Source organism: Acanthaster planci, linkage group LG12, assembly GCF_054643075.1.
Source record: "Acanthaster planci isolate LZ-2023a linkage group LG12, COTS_SCS, whole genome shotgun sequence".
In the NCBI taxonomy this organism is placed as follows: domain Eukaryota; kingdom Metazoa; phylum Echinodermata; class Asteroidea; order Valvatida; family Acanthasteridae; genus Acanthaster; species Acanthaster planci.
Genome location: NC_141788.1, coordinates 11,697,541 through 11,719,915, shown reverse-complemented (window position 1 = coordinate 11,719,915; position 22,375 = coordinate 11,697,541). Strand labels below are relative to the sequence as shown.

The following is a 22,375-nucleotide window of genomic DNA, read 5'->3' as shown; positions in this document are numbered from 1 at the left end:
AGGAATTATGAAGATGTGCACAGAACTTGAAACACAAAATGATTTAAAGGGTAACAGAAATTGAAAATATTTATTTCATGTGGTAGTGTTTCAGAATAACAAAAACAATCCTTTCAAAAAAATTATCAATTTAGTGTTTACCCCATTAATTGTAACCCCAAAATGAATAAAAACATCCTGTATTTCCCTACCAACAAAGAATCCCCCTTTGGTCGTTCACGCTCTCAGGCTGACGTCATCGCCAAAAGGCTGACATGTACAGTGTTACATGTACATGTACTTTGCGCACAGTACATGCAGTATCACACGCTTGCAATAAACCACATTGTGTTTGATGTACAAGTAGCTTGGCCCATGGGCAAACACTGTTTCAGTTCAAGATAGCTATTAAGACACAGTCCTACCATCCTACCGTGTATTGTAGAACACAACACAGTCTATTGCAAGTGTGCAATACACAAATTACATTTGTGAACAAAGAAAATATATATACAGACAACAGATCAAGTTCTGGGAATTAACTTATAAAAATCTTCGTGGGACATCATTTTTTTTCGATGTGCAGCTGTGGAGTTACTTAAGTGTACAGTGAATAGTACCTTATTTTCACCGGGATGCATTGACTGGTTGCCGCATTACCATCACACCTTCTTTGGCAGTGGTGCGGGGCAGTGGGAACCAGTGAAGCCTTGCTTCTATAGCTATGCATCAAGCAATATTGCATGCGTGTTTTCACCACCGCGATAGTGAAATGTCAACTTGTGAAAATATGGCAACTTGTGCAAATAACAGAACTTTCTTCCAAATGTTGCAAATATAAGCAGGCAAACAAAAAATTCAAGCTTTCAGATGTGGAAAAATTTGTTGAGGTGTTTTGTGAAGACAGAAAAGATAAGATAGTCTTGTCACTTTTTAAAATTTTTTAATGTGTTTTTCTAACTTCATGATATAACTTTTACAGCCACACCAAAAAATTTGGATCGGTCAAAAAGTGCATTTAAATTTAGCCTGGCTGGCCTGTCAGGTGTTTTGGTAGAGAAGTTTGACTGATGCACATGGGCATGTGTGGTGGGCCTGATCAACCTGGGCCACCAAATTTTCATGAGGGCCACTGCAGTGCACTTCCCACTGGCCCTGCAGGCCACCACAAGTTTGAAATTAATTTCGCCTCCTGTAATGTTACAGTTCGTTAAACGTACCGGTATTTGCAATATGTATATTATGTAGTCATTGACATACATGTATTGGCTTGTAAATATTTTCAGTTTTTTACTCCTGCAATTTTTGCCAATCATGCCAAACACACGTCAAAGTGTGACGTGCAATTCTTGCCCAAATTCAACTTCTGGATATTTTAATAACATGTGATAAGAAAGAAGTTTTGATTAATACCCCTTCAATTATTGGCGAATAACACAGAAATGTGATTGGAGGACTGGGAAAGAATTTGAAATGCGAGCATGAAGCCAGTACGGCATGGTTAAGTCAAGGTAGTTTGTGGCTGTTTTGGAGGCTTCATATGTGAATTTCAAGATTGGGTGAATTTAATCATGTGAGTGACAATTTTTTGGAATTGGTTAACATTTCCGTTGTAGATGGCTAATACATGTATGTCATCTCTATATCGCCATCATGTGAGGATGTTTTGTGCTCTTCGGAGTATTTCGTTTTTGAAATTACCAAGGGTAATTTCTGGGCTTGCTATTGAGTCCATTGCACATCCAATTTTTTGGAAGAACTTGTTTCCAAAACGGAAACAGTTGGGGCTAAGGATGAGTTTTTGGAAGTACATGTACATGTAGAAATTTTGGGACGTAGGTTGAATTGGGTTTTGTGATGGAATAGTTGTGGTTGGATTTGTTTAAGGCATCACAGAAGTGTTGGATTGCTCCTGCTTGTCAGACATCGATGTACACTGAAACATCAATACTGGTTATTGGGATATTCTGTGGAAAGGTTGTTTCTTACAGTTTGTGCAATATGACCGTTGTGTCACAGATGTAGGTTGGTTGTGCAGTTATCATTTGAAGAAGAAAGTTGTGTATGTATTCCGAGATTTTTGATGTCGGGCTTGTGTATTCACTTTAACCCTAACCCCCTAGGTTCCTGCACTAGAAAGCATACTGAACCTCACAAAATCCAACAGGTTCATGTACTTGTCTATGTACTTGTACATGCAGGGTAGTGTACCAAACCTGATAAACTCCAACAGAATGAGCCCGTTGGAGTTTGAGTGATATGGTATGGATGGGTTTATGCAGTATAGGATGACTTGCACTGAACAGTACCAAACCTGACAAAATCAAGCATAGTCCAACAATTGGTACAGCAAGCCAGACACTGCACACAATGAACCCCGTGTGTCCCAACTCACACAGAATCCAACACCATCTCCCTGGGCCTTTCATCCCAAGTCTCACAAAATTCAACAACAAGTTCCTCAGGTACGGTACCAAACCTGCCAAAACCTCACAAAACCTGCTGTTGGAGTATGGCAGGTTTTGGGCAGTTAGGGTTAATGATTGGGAGTCCAACACAACGTTCTCCCACTGGTGGGGTTTTGTGTACCGGTATATATGGGAGAAAGTGCATGGTTGGACTTGGCACTTCAGTGGAAGTGGGTCTAGGTTGTCGCTATACAGTAAACTCCGGCTAAGTCGGCACTCTTGGGACTCAAGAAATTATGACGACTTACGCGAATGCAGACTTACACATACACGTTTCGCCAGCTAAGTCGGCACTCTTGGGACTCAAGAAATTATGACGACTTATGCAAATGCAGACTTACACATACACATGTTTTGCCTATGTATATTATGATTCCTTGCACTAATTCAATGGCTTTGATTTACACTGGTTTTTTCTACCTCCATGGACAACCCCTGCAAATTCGTTCTCGATTATTATCCTTACGGGCTGCAAATTCGATAATTGATCATGTGCCTCCTAAGGACGACGCAAGCACAGCAAGCCGACCGCTGGGCGATTATCTCGATTAATCAATTAATCGTGATTAGTTCCTCCTACTCATTTCACTACTCATGGATTTGCAACTAATTGATTAATCGTCCCAGCAAGATTACATGTAGTAACTGTAGAATTATATGCGAGTAGTGATTGTTACGGAGTACCGATTAAGTTACACACACTTCCACACTGTACATGATCATGATCAAGGGCACACCTGCTTTATTTCGGCAGTCTCCACTGACAGGCTTGTGGTTGACTAAGTCAGGTGGCAGTTCAGTTCAACGAACTTAAACCTTTCCTTCTATTAACCTTAGTCCAAAAATGTAGCAAGAGTTTCCAACTGCAAGTATCTAAGGCTTCTGTGTCATGTTGAAAGGAAGTAAACTGCTCGTAGTTCACGGGTTCATAAATTCATTCCAAACAATCTGGATGTTTCAAATTACACACAGATCTATTTTTTGATGCTAGTTATTTTGTGTCTTGGGGTTTCAAACTTTGTGACTGAAACAAGTAAATGTAGAATAGCCTTACTGCCCCATCCACAAAATTTGGAAGTTTCTCTGTTTCATAATTTTTTTTTCACACTTAAGTGATGGGTTTGTAGAATAATTAGCTTGGTGGGCCTAAACTGTCATACCTTCATGTTCAATGAATGAAACAATTTTTCTCCGTGTGAAATTCTGATTTCCAGTACTGCTTACCTTATTTTGTATAATTTAGCATCATTACTTCATTCTATCCACCATAATGCCATTGAACTCAAAACACTAGTGAAAAAGCACATTTTAAACAAATGAGAATTTCCGGTGGTAATGGTCAAATGTGATCACTTACCGCACTGACAGACCTCAAAAGTTCAGAATGCCCTTTGAGACAGACGGGCACCGAAACCCAACCACGTGGCCGAACTGCATGCACTGTGCAGCCCCAATCTTAGAAAGAGTGCTAGATGGCCACCCAGTTTAGCAGGGCAAAAATGAGACTTTGTGAGACTGTGGCTGCAATCATTGGCAAGTATCCGTCAGGCAGTTAGTGATGAATTATTCATATTGCCTCACATGCTCAAACAAAGAATGAAGGCTGAACAACAATGTCTGTGGGCTAAACCGTTGAGAAGTTTAGTGAGGTTATTTAGAAATTCATAATGTGAGAATTTGGAATAATCAGAATTTTCCCACGTTTAAAGGCAAGAACTATTCTATTCAAACAGTTTCAGACAAGCTGGCAGCTTTTTTATTTTAAAACTGAAGGAATCTGCGATCTGTATTAGAGCCTCCACAACAAAGGTTTATTAAAATTGTCCTATACACGTTCAGAATGGAATCGGCGGCCAGGCATCCTGCTTTTTGGCGGACTATGTAGTTTTCCAATACTTGACTGCAGGCCTCAATATTTTTTTTAACCTGACTTTGAAGTTGTAAACACGACAGTAAGTCTGACAGTGCCACAAAATATCAAGTTAGATGCAAAAGAGCCAAACATTACAGAACTTCAAATTAATTAAAATGCTTCAAGCCTACAATCAGGGATTGGTTTTATAGACGAAGCCTCAGACAGAGACGAATTTGAAAAATGGCCCGTAGTCACATGTAGTCGTTGTATGTACTCGGATCCAACTGGAGCTCAAGCCACAACCATTCCAGGATAACCCGTATGTAATCATGATAATTTTATAGCAGCTACCGAGAATACTGCCACTGACTTTCCAGATTTCAGAATTGATGACATAACATAAAAGGAAAACACAGAAAAACAAACTTGCCCTGGCACTTGCTGCTGCATAGTGTGCATTATACTTATGCAGAATTTCTGCGATAAAACTAATGAAAGCACCATATTCACATGTTGACACCACGTCTCAGAATTTTTGCCACTACTTGTGATTAATCGCGATTAGTTCGTGTGTGATTAATCGATTAGCAAAATTCACTAACTGCCAGCGGTAGGCAAACCACTTGCATATCACACCAGGACTCAACAGTGCAGTACGTACATGTACGTGACACAGTTATGATACTGAAAACATACGATCATCCACACATGTACATTAGTTACGTTCATTCAATATTGTCTGGATACCAGACCCGATGATTCTGACTAACCGAAGAATCGTTATCAAGGGTTGTCAGGGAATCTTTGGGCAAGGATCCAGACTAAGTTCATTAAGGTGACCACCTGAATAGACAGAGTGCATGCATGTAGCACTAGAGGGGTTACTGGTATTGATGTACTCATGCTGGCCGCGCGCACACAGGACTTGTCACTTGACACTTCTTGGCAACTGCGGCGAAGGAAACTGATACCAAAGCAAGATTTTTTTTAATGCTGACTTACACAAAAGAATTTTTGAGGTTTTGTGGAAAAGGGACCGAGAAACACATGCCGACTTTTACGAAATGACGACCTTTAAATGCCAACTTAGAAATAAAATTTTCAATGGAAATGCATTACAGACGATTGGGACTTTTGTCAAACGGCCGACTTGGACGATTTGATGGGTTATGTGATGCCGACTTAGTCGGAGTTAACTGTAGTTGTTTTTCATTTCTACAAGTGAGTTGTGAACCAGGGTTACGGTTTGCAGGGTATGATCTTGGTCCAATTCAGTGTAGTGACGGGACTCAAGATGGCAATAGCCCACGTTAAGGTAGTCCTGGATCAGTGTTCTAGCCAGGCATTCAAAAGCATATTGGGCTAATACACAGAGCAAAAAACCCCGACATGCTGAAAATCCCCTGATACGCAATCGATACGCTTCTATTTTCCAGGGGAAAAGTTGCTAATATTCAGTGTAAGAAGATTTGTAATCAGAGATTTGCCAAAAGTACCTTAAAACCACTGACGAAAAGTCACCAGAATATCGGCAAAATGCACCAAAATCAAACGAATCTTCCACAACGCAGCATGTACATGTACACGTAGCTAGGTAATCGTACACTTAATTTTCACAGCTCTGTGGAGACATCACGCATGTGCAGCACGCACAAAACTGGCTCCCGCCGCGCTGCTGACAAGGTACATGTAATACAAGATTAGACAGGTCTGAAGCCAGACTACAGAGCTCTCCGGATATTGTGCACAGCCACGATGGCATGGCTGGCATGATTGAATAGTCATTTAAACCTTTGCATCTATTGTCGGCTTAATCAAAATAACTTTTTTAAAGTTTCCGTTTTTGTTAATTTACCGAAAACTGCAAGCTTTTCCCCATACTTTCGGAACGCGCGGCGTTACCATGCAAAGTCATTGCGAACTAAACTACACGGGCACAGCAGAAATGTACATTGTATGTGATGTAGTGGGTTCATCAACTGTGCGGCGCGGGGAGGGTACCGTTGATAGCTCACTGTACAGTTGAAAAGTCGAGTCAAACTTTACGCAATTTCTACTTTTTAATTCAGGGCTTCATTTTAATGAATACGAAGAGAGCTAAAAATCGCTCTCCTTAATTCACTTTGTTGATTAAGGAGAGCGATTAAAAATTGCTCTCCTTAAATCAACAAAGTGAATTAAGGAGAGCGATTTGCTCTCGCAAACGAAAACCAAGTTAATGTAAACATACTCAATAAAATTAACACAATTTAACTTCTTTTACTGAGTTCAATGAGTTAATGCACCTGTCAATTGTAATCCCGGCCCCGGGGGACCTGGGACTTTCAACAATGTAGCGGGGACATACCCGGGGATGTCCCAAAAAAGTGCCCTGCGGGCCAGGACGATAGCGGGGACTTGCCCAGGGTTGTACAATGGCTGCCCTGCTGACCCGGGATGATAGCAGGGACTTGGCGGGGGTTGTACAATTTATTGAACCGTCTATCGGTAAAATTTTATAGCACTGAGCTTCGATATGAAATACTAAGTGTTTCCCCTACCCTGAAAGATGAAAACCTGATAAAGATGATGCATCATTTTGGGATCAGTGCATGCAAAATACAGACCTTTCTTTTTTTATAAATATTGCCGCCACTTTTTATGGACTGCTAAATGATTAAAACGTGTAATTTAATCTTTCAACCAAGTAGCACTGGTCACGTGTCTTATGTTTTGGCAATACATTTCAAATCATTGGTTGTCTTCTAGATCAGTCTTCAATAAACGAATGAAGTGTTGTGATAATTGTTCATTGTCTCGTGTGCTGGCACTGGCCATGGCCACATGTATGGCACACCACTCGACCACCGAGCTTGCCGGGGTCAGCTGGCCCGTCCGAGTCAAATGAAGCAGCGGGTACCGCGAACTTACCCAACATATATATGTTGGGTAAGGGCAAAACCTGTTATATATAATTGACATCTCCCCAATGCAAAAAAAAAAAATCTTGAAAATAGTTCGCAGTACCCGCTGCTTCATTTGACTCGGACTGGCCAGCCGACCCCGGCAAGCTCGGTGGTCGAGTGGTTAAGACATCTGCACTAGTAAGCACGAGGTTGTGGGTTCGAGTCCCACCCAAGTAAGCTTGTGAAGTTTTTTCGCAAGCTCTCGGACAAGCACTGAGCATACAGTGCTTATTAATATATGTTGGGTAAGGGCAAAAACCTGTTATATATAATTGACATCTCCCCAATGCAAAAAAAAAATACATCTTGAAAATGACTGTATTTGTAAGTTTCAAACCCTGTTGGCCTAAATGACTTTTGTGCGGAAGTAGTAGTGCTTACTGTTGGAGTTAAGAGTATTTTTGTCAAATAAAACAATATAAATGAAAATTACTTTATGTTGGGATTGACGACAAAATGAGAGCGGACTGTGTAATACTCCAGCGGTACTGGGTCTCCACACCGCATGCGGTAAGTAGTGATCACATACAAATTGTGCGGTTGATCGGCCTCTTTTTATAACCAAATCACTAAATGTGCTCTACAAACCCAAAGAGTCAGAGAACCAGTTTGGTTTTATACCAAGAAATATGCTGTTTCAAAATTATTTATAAATTAAAGCAACGTGAATTTCCTCAGTGATTCAGCAGAATTGTGGATGAGGAATTGAACAAAAAAAGCAGGAAGAATGTTTTCTGTATGTACAAAAGCATTTCAAATCTAAGTATTTTTTCATTCGAAAAAGGAAAATGTTGACAGGTGCACGTCAAAATACAGTCGGCCAATCAAATGTCACTTGTCGAAGTACTTATACATTAACCTAACTGCCCAAAACCTGCCATACTCCAACAGCAGGTTTTGTGAGGTTTTGGCAGGTTTGGTACTGTACCTGAGGATCTTCTTGTTGAATTTTGTGAGACTTGGGATGAAAGGCCCAGGGAGATGGTGTTGGATTCTGTGTGAGTTGGGACACACAGGGTTCATTGTGTGCAGTGTCTGGCTTGCTGTACCAATTGTTGGACTATGCTTGATTTTGTCAGGTTTGGTACTGTTCAGTGCAAGTCATCCTATACTGCATAGACCCATCCATACCATATCACTCAAACTCCAACGGGCTCATTCTGTTGGAGTTTATCAGGTTTGGTACAGTGACCTGCATGTACAAGTACATAGACAAGTACATGAACCTGTTGGATTTAGTGAGGTTCAGTATGCTTTCTAGTGCAGGAGCCTAGGGGGTTAGGGTTAGAATCTCGACAATTTGAACCTTGGGGGAATGGATTTATCCTAAAAAATTATTTATTAAACTTAACCACTTCTTCATGGTACCTTCATGTGGCAAAACTTTCGTATCACTTAGTCATTTAACAAGGTGAAGCCCTGTTATTTTTTCACTTGAGCTTCCCTATGTGTGGTCATATGACCTTTCCTTTTGCGGTCACATGGAAGCTGCAGTGTCAGCAATTGGACTGCCTGAAGGGGATTACAATTGGGCCTGCGTTAGCAATCAGTTAGTTTCAGCGGCTTGAAAGCCAGGATTACAGTTGCAGCTACGTTGATTTATGCAACGTGCATACAACCGGTCCTCGTGAGAAAAGAAATGCACTTGCGATGACTCCTAACCCTACAGACTTCCCATACTTTCACTGCCGTTTGAAGCATTTTGGTGGCAGTTTTTTGAATCAGAAACTTCAAAGTAAGTGGATATAATGGTGTGGGCATTGTTCGAGTTACAGCGGTATTTTTGTACATAAAACTTTAAGCCTTTTAACCCGTGACGTACATACATGTAGCACTGATCTGGTCTACACGTGACTTGACCAGCGCTAACCATTTGTGCATGCCACGTGCGTTCAACCTGTACGTGGTCATGCAGCATCAGGGAAATTTCCTTTGAGCGGTTGCAGGTGCATATATCATGAAGGTGGTTTGCAGGTCTGTCCTCTTTTCTGACATTCCCCCAGAGGATTTGTTTTTCTGTTTCATATACATCTACCCCCCAAAAAAAATTTTGCAAACTGAAGGTGACAATTTTGTTTGATAAAAACGTAGGAGATATTAACTCTGACGTTTAGAACAATGTACTGCTTGTTTCCTATGTAAAAAAAAAAGAGCCATGTTTCGGGCACATGGTCCACCAGGTTGCACGCAATACCATTTGTTATTAAGTGATCTCTTTTCCGGATACCTGTGCACCCGATGTTAACAAAAAACGGGTACCCGGTTCTAAAAATACCGGTACCTAGAAATGCACACCCCTATTGAAGATCCTCGTTTCTGTTGACAATTAGATGCTGCATTCTGTCAGCCCTCGTACATAAAGTCGATCCACGTGTTGATCATCCAACGTACATGTACAATGTACTTTGTTGTGTACGTTCATGCATCGCACGTGTCGCATGTGTATGCATTGAGCTGTCCATGACAAGCGATTTACATGCTTTAAAGGTAAATATTTAAACGTATTTCCAGTCACTGACGACACCACTCAACACCGTCCTCGTATTTCGCACCACCAGTCAGTGCGCAACCCCTCAGTTAATGAGCATTTTTGACAATTCCATTTGCACGTGAAAACGATCTCGCAAGTACATGTACATGGGAGTTCTTGAGAAAAGACGATACAGTACAGTAGTGTCCCTTCAACCTGCCAGGAAATCCGTTGCTTCATTCGTGGGTCAAAATGGCTTGGTGAGTAGATAGTTGACTTTTTCACTATCAATAAAGTTATGTTTCGGTGATGATCGACAATTTCCCAATGATTTATTTGGATGCAAACTTGCTTAGTGTTTTTCACGAAAATCGCAGGCCTCCTCTTTTTTAAGTGCACCTGACTGTTTTGCAATATCTGGATAAAATTGAGACTTACAATTTTCCACGAAAAGGATTGAACAACCATTTAATACCAACATTTTTGCTGCCAGGCCAATAAAAATTTTAAAGTTTATGCACGACTCACTCAGTGATTCCGGCAGTGTTTACATTTTTGCAAGACGAATGGTAAGTCTGGTTCCCCAGTAAACAACCACCATTCACTAGGTTTCCTTCAATGCAAAGTCTGGGTTCCCGATTTTGATCACACACATTTACACTTATCTCTGATGTCATTTGATTGGCCAGTATTAGAGAGAATATGTCAATCAACCAATCACAGATAGTCTTTCACGAAACACATATGGCAGTTTTCTCTGTTAATCTCACCAAGTCTAAACCTGCGATAACGAAATATTTGGGTGCACTTGACTGTTTCGCAACGACTTGAAAAGTAAAAACTTATTGTTTGGCTGGATATATGACATATCTATCTTTCTGCTGTCAAGAATATTCTGCCGGCCCAGATTTCAATCCATTAAAACCAGCTTTTTTTGTACCCTCATTTTTTCACACGAAAACTTATGTTTTACGGCTAATATCCTTCAAAAGAGACTGCGAATATTTGTATTTTTTACACAGGACATGAGACTGATATCTTAACTGTTCATTTATGTAAAGATGTTCCATTCTTAAAGGTAACACAAGGTGGTATACAATTTTGAAAAGTCCACTACACAGCTCATTACATATGCATGTTTCAAACAGCTGTGCTTACGAAGCAAATGAAAGGAGCAGCTTTTACGGATGCTGCACGCTGACTGCCACAATATGACTGACGTAGGCACTCTACAGACAACTGCGCACAAGATTAAATACCCTGTCGCCCGGCGCAGGATACGTGCCTATCATAAATTTGCTTCCAGTCTTTTCTTCTTTATTTAATTTTGTCAATGTTGAAAACATTGAAGGGGGAAAAGTAAAAAAATCGGATTTGGGAAGAAAAATACCAAAAAGTCGGATCTCCGATTAAAATCGTAAAAGTGGCATTTCTGAAGGTTGAAGCCTGCATAAATTAATTTTTGAATGGTAAGATTTCTGTCGCTATTCGAGTCTGCTTGAAGTAAGCCTCCACAGTGCAATTTTTTACATTCAAAACAAAAGAAAATTCTTCCTCCATTTTCGTGAATTTTGCATTCGAATATTCGCATTTTGGAAATAATATTCGATATTCGATTAAATATCTGAATATTAGGCGCAGCCTTATTTTTTTTAATCTAAATTTTTATAGCCCAAAAAATTAGGGTCAGATGATGGTCTGTATTTTTTTTGAGGGGGGGCGTATATTTGCAACAAGTACTAAGTCAGTGTCAGATTCATATTGTACATATGTATGTCAATACTACTTATCAGCACTGTAATTGAGTAGTAAAGCAACTGGTTGTTGAAATACAAATGCACAAGAGCCCTTCATCTCACACACAAAAAAATTGAAACAATACAATGTACAGGACGACGTACACAAAATAAGGCTCAGGGCAAGGCACCACAAGTTTTTATATATTATCAATTTATCGAATAAAAAGATATAATAAGGTTCCGCATGATTTTCTAGGTTGGGTTGTGTAACCGGAAACACAGCAATTTTTTTGTCTGGCCTGATGCGTTGCTGCTGGCGTATACCCTTGCCCCCCTTTAAATACAGCACAAATCATGCCCGACATTGGACACGACAATGGACCTGATGCTTGAAGTTAATCTCCCCGGTCAAATATAGGACCAGGCCAACATGTGAACCGCTGTGTAAGTGCTTTACATTCGTTAAGTTCGTGACATGACCATAGGCCCCTAATTAACGTCCATGAGTGTATAGCCACCGGGTCCCTTATCTGACTTAAGTGACTTTACAATAAGTGGCAAAATTAGGGGCCTGGAGACTATGGAGGTGGCTCGGACAGCCAGGACTCTCGCAAAATGATGGGTGCTGATGAAACAGCAACCATAGCGATGTATGCATGCACCAGCCAGTCAGAGGTCATTTCTTCGATCAGTATGTCCATGCGCATTCGTTGCAGTTATTTTCATCGGCTGCTACCAAAAATTTTGTTTAACTCCCACATGTCCACACCACCCCCATGGGGCCTACGGTCGAGCGTTAGTCATTAGGCCCCTTGGGCCTACCGTACCTTCTCATGATATTTACTAAATTCTTCTATTAAGCAAAAGCCCACTCGCCTAACACAGTGCTAGGTCAGGCTGGTTCTTTTAGAAATTCAAGTTCACATTGTAAACTGTTTACTTGAATCACTTTCTGCCTTTCCGGAGTTGATAACACACAGGCATGACTAGACCCATAAACAGGGCCTGACATACAGTATACTCCTCTGTCGTATAATGGGCCTTGTCACGATTCATAGAGATTTCTTTTGACAAATTTTATCCAGGATATCCGGGGGAATAACTAAACATTCGCTTAATTTTATGAGCTGACAGTGCAACCGATATGTTCACTACTTATGAGGTAAAATATGCCCTAGGTTGCTAATTGCAGAACACTCACCTTTTCCTCGTTTGGAAGAACAAAGTTTGCCTATTTGTTGCCATTCCCCCTCCCCCCGACAAATTTCGCCCCACTTGCACAAAACTGACAGCTGTTTCGTCCCTTTCATGTCACATCACAGAGAGTGAGCCGCACTACCAATGATATATGCTGCAAGCAATGTGTGACTGGACAGGGAACCAGCCAAGGGCGTTGCTTGTTAGCTGCGACACAAAACAGCTGTAACTTTCCACTACTACCTAGATCGACAGGTACTTTTGCAGATCTGAAAGAAATTTGTAAGTGCTGAAGTCTGGGTGCAAACAAGACAGGCTCTCATACAGGCTACCTTTACTTAACCATACAAAGGAGTCTGTGTAATGTACAAGTCAGGCCTAAATTCATCCTGAGTGGGAAAACAGCAACAAAAAGGCAACCTGTTTTCCTCCAAACGAGGAAAAGGAGAGTTTTCTGCAATTAGCAACCTAGGGGATAGTTTACCTCATAAGTAGTGAACATACCAGCGCAATTTCAGCTCATAAAATCAAGCGGATGTTTAGTTATGCCCCCGGAATAGTGTGCTAAAGTAGACAGGCAAACATCATGCCTGTGAGTTTGAACGTCATGTTTGTGAGTTTGAACAATGTGTTTGTGAGTTTGAATGTCGTGTGTATGAGTTGGAACATCATGTTTGTGAGTTAGAATGTCGTGTTTGTGAATTGTAAATGTCGTGTGTGTGAGTTGCAAACGTCGTGTGTGTGAGTTGGAACGTCATGTTTGTGAATAGTAAACGTGTGAGTTGCAAACGTCGTGTGTGCCCATTAAGATTTTTGGAAGTTCTCTTTTAGTCAGTTAATTTTTCAGTTTCTAAACACTAGCAAGTACTTTCCAAAGCCCTTTTTCCGAGTTGGATTTCTGAAGAAGTAACTGAATAAAAAAATATTACAAATTCTAAAATCACTGCATGTTATTTTTCCTATCAAAGGGTTCCGGAAGCGTGCCTTAGGGGTCAACGTTCAGGCTCTATTTCATGAAGCTGCTAAGCACAAAGATTTACTTAGCACAGTGCTATTGTCTTGCTCAGAAAAAAAAAACAGGTTACCAGCCAAAAATCCATGTCATTTTTGTGATAAGTGAACATCAGCTGAACACCAGTCATAAACAATATACAACACATGAACATTTTGAATGGTAATCCTGTTTTTAATAAGGGAAAAAATCAAGCACAAACACGATGTCCCAACTCACACACATGACGTTCAAACTCGCAGTCGAAAGAAATCCCAATGATTCATACCTGGACAGGGCCCAGTATACGACACAGGATTATCCGTTGGGCCCTTCTTTACAGGTCTGCGACATGAAAAGTTTCTTCAACATGTTATTGTTAACATCAACATGGTTAAGGCTTTGCTTCCGTCTGGACAGAATCGTTGTACAAGTTACAACCACGACAACCTGTAGCCTACTTGTACATAAGTTGTAGGCCTAGGCCTCCATCAGTGTCCATGCTGTACGGCACTAGCTGTATATATATCAGAGTCGAGACATGAAAATGTTACGCCCCAACAATAGCATCAGTCCCAACTATAGTTTGGCCAGTCCCAACTAGAGTTGGGTCCGTCTCAACTACAGTGCTACAATTGGGCCGGCCCCACTACAGCAGATACATGTAGGTCCTGTGTGCATGATGTGCCCAGCATGTGCCAAAGTCATAGTTTACAAATGTCATGTCATGTCACTGGTCATAGGGCTAGATGAACAGATGAAGTGCCACATTTTAGATGAATTTGTTAAGTGTGAGACACATTGACTTGGATGATGTTGAGACATTTCCCACAGACATTGGTCAACAATAGTTAGTTGAGCAAGCCCAACTGCTGTACTGCCACCCTGACTACCGTTAGAACTGTCCCAACTATCAATCATGACTATACTAGTCGGGACTTATGCTATAGTTGGAACGTAACAAAAATAAATGACCCGATCTGGGAGAGGTAACTGACGCACAAATACTGACACAGTGACAGGTAGGCATGGTAGGTGCCCCCTGTTTTTGTCAGGCCTGGCCACCTAACCACTGTTAACTTGGCGTGCTTTGCAGATATTGACAACCTTACACGTTGACGCCTTGATAGGCCTACCTGAATTGAAGATGGCATGTGCCTTCTTTGTCGACGAATATATCGGCAGAGGTTGTGCCAAACAATCAACACTCTCTGAAGTTAATGAACAGCTACAGTTGTCTCTGGCATATCACACAAAACAGATTTAAAGCATTTCTACCTCGATGTTTGGGACTCAAACGTCATTCCATAACACACAGAATTGGCAGTTTCAACGTTCACTCCGGACAGGCACTATTTTACGTAAAGCGGATGAGTCTTGGTCAAACCACAACCAGCTGAAGCATTCACGCACCCATATGCCTTGTCCGAAACGGGCTTTTAGAGCTACGGCTGCGTCTATTGTCAGCCAATGCGCCTCCTTCCTTGCCAAGCTCCGTATTATTTTCAATGCATCGAAGACATGCACGTTGTGTCGTACGGAGGCGTATAAGGGCCACTCAAAAAGAATATGATATAAAATCAGTGGCAATTACATATTCCAGACCACTGATTTTATATTATACTCTTGTCAAAGCACTTACACTATATTTGGTTTGAACGTCCCAAGCTGTGAGTTGTTTCATGCGTTGTGTTTGTAAAAGTACTGTTTCTAATCTCCTAATTTTAAATTTCGACTGATGAAAGTTCAACATTTAATAATAAATTTCAAGTCCGCTTGCTTGTGTTTGGCGCTAGGAAAATGTAGGAAGGAATTAAAAACAGTTAACCCTCATCTGAATGTGGAAATTCACACCACAAAATAAGATTTCGTTGTCTTTGTGTTGGAAAACAAGCATGGATGAAATGTAACATCCATTTTTTATTTATTTATTTATATATTTCTGATGACCGACAGCGGTTACCCGCCACTTACAGGCATCCGTGAGAAATACATGTAGATAAGATCTCTTAATTAAATAGTGTGCAAATTAATTATACAAATTACCATACAAATAATAAAAATTAAAAGACATCCAAAACTTAGCAAAGTCTTGAAACAGCAGTAAGGGGCTGAAGAAGATTGGGATATGTACCGACAAACAGGGCTCCATAGAGACACAAAAGGAAGGGGGTGGGGGCGATAGAGAGGGAAGGAGGGAAAGGCAAAAGGATGAACAGCACATGTACATGTACATGGAACGTGCATGGGTGTGTGAACAAAGAACTGAGGCAAGGGGGAACAAAACACAAGGGTAAACATTGCGGAGACCAGGGAGGGCAAAGATCAAAGGAAACAGAAGTCAAAGTTGAACAGTGGAGATGTGAGGGCCGAAACAGGGATTACAGGGATGGAAAAAAGTTGGAGTAATAGTATCACTTTAGGAAAGAATCATAGGGCTGAGTAAACACAAAGTATTACAAACAATGTACTGTACATACAATCTGATAACTTCTTCATACACATCACAGTTTCAGGAATGCCAAACAGGTAGCAGAACTTATATATACTACAGGGCTTTGCATAACTGGGTACGAAAACAACGTACTGTGGGTATGCCATCACATCACACTTTATATGGAGCAGGTTGTAGGTTGACAAAATTCTCGAGACAAAGTCCTGTTTGGTTGCCTCCACCCGACTCCATGGAACGCGTAGAATGCGGTTTAATAGCAGCCAATCTAGTACGGCGCTGGGGAACATGAAGTTTAGATGTATTAGCGTCACTTGAACTGAAGTGATTATTGGTATGTTTATACAAAAATAAACAGTTATTAACAATTCTTCTGTGGTAAAGGGTGGGAAGGTTGAACAAATTACACAACTGCAAATAAGTAGGGTTATCATTCAAATGGGATACACGATCCGTATAGCGGAGGGGTCTACCATAAAAAACCTCCTTTGTACTCTCTTCAGTCTGTCAGACTGAGTCTTCGAGATGGAATTAAATGCAAATGTACAATATTCTAAGTTAGGTCGAATTAGGGTACATTATATAGTCCGAAGCAGTTGCTCATTTTTACATGAATGAAAGTTGCGCCATAGTAAACCCTTTCTTGACCAATTGACTAACATGATGGACAAAAGTGAGTTTGCTGTCAATGAAAACCCCAAGATCCTTTTGTACATGAACACGATTAATAATTTTTTTGTCTGAGATATTATAGTCATGGATGACTGGATTCTTCTTCAGGGTTACACTAATAACTGAACATTTCTTCAAGTTAAGATTTAAGCACCAATCTGCACACCAGTCACGGGCTCTGCTTATGCCTTCCTGCAAAACCTGACAATCTGACACCTGGTAAACCTTTAGAAAAAATTTCATATCATCGGCAAACATCAAACACTTGTTCGCAATACACTGTGATAAATCATTACCAAAGAGAGAAAACAACAAAGGACCGAGTACTGAACCTTGGGGTGCACCTGAAGGGATTGGGTACCAACTAGAGCAGTGACAATCAACTACATCTCGATGCCGTCTATCAGATAAATAGCTATGAAGTAGTTTTAGCAGACATGGATGCATTTTGTAACTAGTAAGTTTATGAAGTAAAAGTATATGACCAACACGGTCAAAAGCCTTCGAGAAGTCAGTATAGACAATGTCCAGCTGCCCACCCTGATCAACCGTATGGTAGGCCTCCTGTAATAATGCAGTGAGATTGGTGGAACAATTCCTGCCGGGTACAAAACCATGCTGCTGCTCAGCGATCGCAGGCTGTACATGATGCATTAGTCTTTTACACAGAATCTTCTCAAAGACTTTAGAAACTAGCGGAATTAATGACACTGGTCTGTAATTGGAAACATTCTCTCTTCTGCCAGACTTGTGAATTGCTACAATATTTGCTGGTTTCCAGTGCGATGGAAAAATACCTTCATATAACGACCTACGAAAAAGATACAACAAAGGATAAAGCCTGGTAGATTATCAGGTCCACAAGCCTTAGAAATGTCAACGTTTGTAAGTTCACGCCATACTTCATTACTGTCCATTTCAATTGCTGTGGTGCAAATGGTGTACAGGTCAATGGCGAGAACTTGAGAAAGAACAGAAGAAGAGGAAGTCCGGTTCATCTTCAGGGCAGTCATAGACAAGTTGGAAGTCAACATCTATGCCTTATTTGCATGCTGTAAGACAGATGGCAGAGAGTGGTGTTTCGTGCGGACTTTCACAAAACTCCAGAAACGTTTGGGGTTTGTGACCACATCCCCAGCCAATGTGTCCAAGAAACTGTTGTATTTCGTTCTTGTGGTCTTTTTGAAGGAAAAGCGGGCTATTTTAAATGCAGAAATGTTCTCCGCAGAAGGATTGGCACGTTTCCTCCGAAAAGCACGTTCCTCTAAGAGACTGTTGAACTTCAGCGTCAAACCATGAAGGTAGAGGGTGGTGAAGAATGACGCCGGACGGACTTGTGGCACGACGTCGGTCAGTGCTGCTTCCACAAGATCATGGAAGAGAGAGGTTGCTTCGTTGCAGCTATCTGTTGCCCCAAGAAGACACCAGGGAATACATTCTAGTGTTCTTTGTAAGTCGTTCATGTCAGCCTTATCTCTGGTAAATGACAAGTTCACTTGGCGTAGGTTGTGGGGGCTTATCACAGTATCTACTAAAGTATAATCGATGGCAGAGTTGGGCACGGCAGAACCGTTGTCCATACTCCACTGCATAGTCGGTAGGTTGAAATCCCCCACCAAACAGATTTTGTCATATTCTGTGGAGGCGGCCACAAGGCTGTCAGCAAGAGTGAGCAATGGCCGAGTATCTGCACTAGGGGGTCTATAAAACACGACTGTCAGAAGTTTGTTGTTTGCAGGTAACTTGACCTCCATCCACGTCAGCTCCACATCAACACCGAGTTCAATATCAGTTCTCCTGCGACACTGAAAAGAATAATGGCAGCCCAATAAACAACTCCCCCTCTTTCGACTCTATCCTTGCGACAAATTGTAAAATCCGGAACTGCAATCTCGGCATCAAGAACATCAGCTGACAACCAGGTTTCATTCAAGTCAAAGATCTTGTACTGACCAACTGTACACAGAGTGCCTCGGAAAGAACTGTGATAGCAGTCCAGTTTATTTTTGAGACTCCTCACAAGTTCTGGTGGTAAATGTCAAGGGTAATATCCTTTACCCTTTTGAAGTTGGTGCTTGACGATGGCTCGAATGAAGCCTCTGGTCCTGGGTTGGTTTCTACATCTCCTTAGAGACGGATGTTGAAAGTAGCAACTGAATTTAAATAGTAATTGATAGGTGATCGCCCAAACGTAACTGCAGCACGGTTCTATGGTGGTAGTTTAAGTACAGCCAAGAAGACATACTTGTGGCATGCAGCCCATGAGAAGATGCTTGTGAACAATAGCAGGTGCTGAGTGAACAAAACCCTAGGTATTCAGATGATTGAGGTGGTCAACCATACGATCAGTCAGACAGGAATTGTAGCTTGGGATGGCTAGGCTTGGGTTTGCTACACAGATGTCCAACAAACTAATTAGCAATCTAAAACCAAATTTCAATGCATTTCATCCTAAAGACACATTTGAAAGCATTGCGCTAAATAGGACTTATGAAACTATTGAAATGTTCGCTGCGATGGAACATCAATTTGACACCGCGGCAAGATCTTATAACTCGCCGCGGCGAGATAGTATGTAGCCGGAGCGGAAAAAAAAATGCAAGTGGCCCTTATACGCTTCCGTACATCGAAGGAAGCAGCCTTAGCGTAGCCTAGCGCCCTCGGGGTCGGTACCCTTTTCCGCACGGTTTCAATTTTGGTGCGCATGCGTACCTCTCGCGAGGTTGAACAATCAACGTTTTCCCATAACACTGACGTCACATGATCCATCGAGCCCCTAAGGATGTGTATTCAAGCGTGCATTCTCCACCAAATGGTTGGATTTCTGCGCGCGAGCTCGTTAATATTTTGTGAACCTATAGGGCTTTTACAATAAGACATGTCATGAACAGGAGGGGTCATAGAGATATTTCTATGAATCACGATTTTGGGACTGGTCGTTTCCAATAAGGGGTATTTCTTTCACAGATAGCCGAAACCTGCTGTAGGTCTCTTTTGGATAGAGGAGGGCGGCTACATTCAGAGCTGAGCGCGTATAGTTTTATTACTATTTAGGGGTATCTTCGGGGAAAGGCGAACAGAAAAAATCGCGTGGCTAACCTCGATAAAATTGAAACGAAAAGTGAAATTCTGGCCATAATCTTGAATTTCCAGTGGAAAAACTCCAGGCAAAACCTCTTTTCAAGAGTCAATAAGTGGCGGTATTTTGGGCCCAATTTTGCACTGTTTTCTATGGGCGCGTATTTGGTGCAGTTCAACCTTTAACAAAAGCAACACCTTCAAAAAGAGAGAAAATAACCTAAAAAAGGAATTATTTCAAAATTATTGTAAATGAGTCAATAAGTACAACTGAAATCAAAACCCAGAGAGAAGTATTAGTTTGAAAGTAGAATTTCCAGTATCCAGTATTTATGCTTTTCAGCTGAGTGGAATTTTTTTGGTAGATTGTACTTTAGTTTACACATTTTTTCCACCTGGAAAATAGAATTTTCTAATTTCTTTCTTTGTTGCAAGCAAAAAATTGTTGGAGCATGTAGAAAAACGTATCGAATTATTTGTTATTTTTTATATTCTTTATTATTAATATTGTAATCGTTATTATTATTCGTTTGCCACACAATTCATTTTTTCCATTTTGTTACCTTGGGAAATAATACTAATGGAATTTCTGAACTTTTTTCACCCACTGACTTTCTCTGTAAAAATGAGTCACATATCTCCAGAGCCACTTTTGAGTTAAAAGCCTTTGAAAGAATCTTGCATAGTCCTCAACATTTTAACACCTACACAAAGTCCGTTTCAATTGTACCAAGCTCAGTGACACATTTAAAGAAAGAGCTAAAATTTCTCAATCAAATACAAAGTACAACTCAAAAGTAGCTCCGGAGCCTTCTGACTCATTTTTATAAATCGGGTTACATATTAAAGTAGATGGGCTTTGCTAAATGAAGGATAAAGGTGATATGCAGTCTCTTCATAATACGTGTACTTGTGTACATGAATATCATTTCTTAGCACACAAAACACTGGACCAAGCAAACCATAGTGTTCCACTGGGGGATTCCGCCAGAGGAAGTTTGTTTGTCGGGGAGTTTTGGTGTTTGTTTGGTTGGTTTGTTCGTTAGGGTGTTGGGATGTTTGGTTTGTATCACCATGGAGGCAGGAGCAATTTCAAAAAAATTCAGTCCAGTTGTATATGCTGAAGACCAGTAGCGCAAATGGGGAGGCAGCCTGATATGTAGTAACGGGATGGGCATTCAAAGGCAAAATCAGGGCTTTGTAATAAAAAGGGTCTCTTTAAAAAATTTTTTTAGAAAAATTGTGATACTGTTTCGCCCGTCCGCCACGGCCCTAATCACAGGGCGTTGGGAAGAGGAAATGCATGATATAATTGTTGTCCAGCCATGGGTCGAGCTCTATATTGAACACAAGACAGAGTTTCTTTTAATAAAAGGGTAAAAACTTCCGCGGGCGCGCAAGTGTGCACTGAGTCCACACATGCGTTAATACGTAGCACCGTCATTCTCCAGACGACCCTATGTATTATGTGTAATCCAAGACAAGGTTAGTGGCACGCGACACGGCTTTACATTTGAGGCAACCGCGCGGTCTTTAACTACATAATGTTATCTTTGACGTCATTTACCGCAGAAGACTTACGTACTGACGGAAACCTTGTCCCCGTAGCTGCAGTTCTCTGAAATCCTGCCAAGTGTTGACAGCTGTCGATTGCGGACTGGTACGGCCGGCCAGTTTTACACAGTGGGCACTTTATAGGCATGGTAACATGGGGGAAGGAATGGCCATTGATCATAGACAAAAGTATCACAGTCTCTAGAGAGTAGACTAATTTTGAAAATAAAAACACGAATCACATGATACGTTACTGAAGGATTCAATGTATTACTTGCGGCAGTCAATAGTAAGAAAGTTCCTGCATTTTCACTTCAAACCGGCGAAGAGTTGTTTGCGAAGTACTTGAATGATAATGACAGAATGAACAACACAAGGCTCAATCCATGGTAATTTTGCAAAGAAGAGAAAACTACATTAGTGCAAATAATTATTGTTATCATCACCCAGTTATGGTATGGACCCCTTGCAGCTGTTACTCGGTAATAGTCCCTTTAAAATGGCAAAAGACCATTGAAAAAAGTGAAGTGCAATACCCCTCTGCTCTGATGAAGTTGCGCGCCGCTTACCCAAATCAGAATAAGAGCATGCAGGACGCGTCACGATAATGGTTATTTCGTATGGCAATGCAGCTCATGGAACGAGGTTGAAATTGACTGATGTCGCAAACTCTTATCAATCCGCTTTCTATTTGGGCACGGATGTCCAGACTCCAGTGCGTCATACATAAATATGCCAAAAATGTGTTGGCCCACAGTGTATTTTGGCCATTCAAAACCAAAACAAGTTCGTCCTTTGACGAGTAGATTTTCCCTGTTGGCATGGCTGTGATGAAGATCAATTTTACCAAGAGCTTAAGGAAAACATCAAGATCATATTCACTAAGTATCAACAAATATCGGCCTGAATCCAGGAGAGTATCGTTTGGCCATCCCCTCCTTCCTCCATGGTTAGGCCTACTCATTTTTCTTCGCA

General features: G+C 41.1%; 1 protein-coding gene across 1 annotated transcript in view; it reads right to left on the bottom strand.

Moving 5' to 3' along the window:
• The window catches only part of LOC110980159 (receptor-type tyrosine-protein phosphatase F-like), a 213,498-nt gene extending 198,481 nt beyond the window's left edge, over window positions 1-15,017 (bottom strand). The window contains exon 1 of the mRNA XM_022236540.2: window positions 14,781-15,017. The gene's annotated coding sequence lies outside the window, so the exon portion shown is untranslated. The remainder of the gene's footprint in view (window positions 1-14,780) is intronic.
• Between the last annotated feature and the right edge of the window lie 7,358 nt (window positions 15,018-22,375).